The sequence below is a fragment of the Pinus tabuliformis genome, chromosome 4_2 (assembly GCF_031772625.1).
Source record: "Pinus tabuliformis cultivar Carrire ecotype Pingquan chromosome 4_2, CPIR1, whole genome shotgun sequence".
In the NCBI taxonomy this organism is placed as follows: domain Eukaryota; kingdom Viridiplantae; phylum Streptophyta; class Pinopsida; order Pinales; family Pinaceae; genus Pinus; species Pinus tabuliformis.
In genome coordinates, this window is record NC_142304.1 from 542,494,594 (window position 1) to 542,495,993 (window position 1,400).

Here is a 1,400-nt window from a genome sequence, read left to right on the forward strand (position 1 = left end):
GAAGCATGTAAATAAGTTATTGGTGCTAGATTGAATCCATAACTATATTGAGCGAGTGGAAGGGAAACACCATCAGAAGTTCTATGAAAATGTAGTAGGCCTTGAGGCGTTCAGTCTCAATAGCAGTTATATCCTTGGTATTGGTTTGAGCTCTTGCTATTGAGGCATGTGGGTTGAAAATCATGTGGAACATCTATTGGGATTGTTGAGAGAAGTAAAAAAAAATGGAAGTTATGGAGCACAACAACGTCGACATCCTTCTCTAAATGCCCGGTGGTGGTAGTAGGTGATGGTCATATGCACTAATTATCCTCAATTATAACCTCCCTCGCTTCCCTACAGTTCTCTGGGATTGAGCGTAGTTACGGTTGTGTGCTGACGGAGGGGACAATCATCTCTATGATGAAATTCCGAGCTTCTTCCTCGAGGAAGATCCTCTTCTTGTTGGTCAAAGGTACAAACCAAATGTAATAAAAGAGACTCAGATTCCATATTGCTAGAAGTCAAAAAGTTCTATGATGATTTGGGTTAAAAAATAATGGATGAGTCATATGATCAGGATACAACAGATCTTGAGAAATCCATATATTCCATAAGGGACTGCACGCTATATTTTGAGAAGTCTGATTTATTCTTCTTATAATGGGGGCTCTTCGAGGAATATTTGACCATGAGTTGGGAAATATAAATGTTCTTTATATATTTCCAAACATAGGTATTGTTCTCTTGAGCAATCATAGTCTTGTTTATTTTCTTCCAAAAACCCATCGCGATGATATTTTAATAGATCAATCAGTTGAACCGCCACATTGTGGTCTCATTCCTATTTTTGCACCATCTCACAATACTACCACTAGTGGCCTGCAATGTGATCTGAATGAGATTCCAATGAGTTTTGGTTCTCTAATTATGACATTAAACATATTGAGAGTTGAAAAACTAATGTGGATTTACTCGACATTATCCATTCAAAATTCAGCATGTTGGTCGAGTATTTCGAGCGATTTTTTCAAGGAATCCATAGGAAAAGGGCCTGATGTTATATTTTAAAAATTGCGTTGCATAACATTAGGGTAGAAATTTTCCATGCTCATTTTTTATACCAATGGGGAAAAGAGTGAGTCAAGCGATCAAATTCACACTAGATTGTAAAATAGTGATTTATATTTTATTGCGTGTATTCATATGATCAATTTACATTTATGGTCATCCTGTTCTTCTGATTTACGGGAACCATATTATTTAGTTGAGAATTATCTATCAATGTGACTGTAGAAATAATATGACCAGCGAAGCGAAGAAAACCAAAAACTTGTATTGCGAGTATGGCCTATTGGAGGATAGGCAGCTCCAGGATATGAGATTACAAAAAATGTATATAATAATAATAAAACTCATAC

General features: G+C 36.1%; 1 pseudogene; it reads left to right on the top strand.

The window, feature by feature from the left end:
- The first annotated feature begins 324 nt into the window (after nucleotides 1-324).
- On the top strand, nucleotides 325-1,050 carry LOC149170424 (thiamine pyrophosphokinase 1 pseudogene; annotated as a pseudogene).
- The last annotated feature ends 350 nt before the right edge of the window (nucleotides 1,051-1,400 follow it).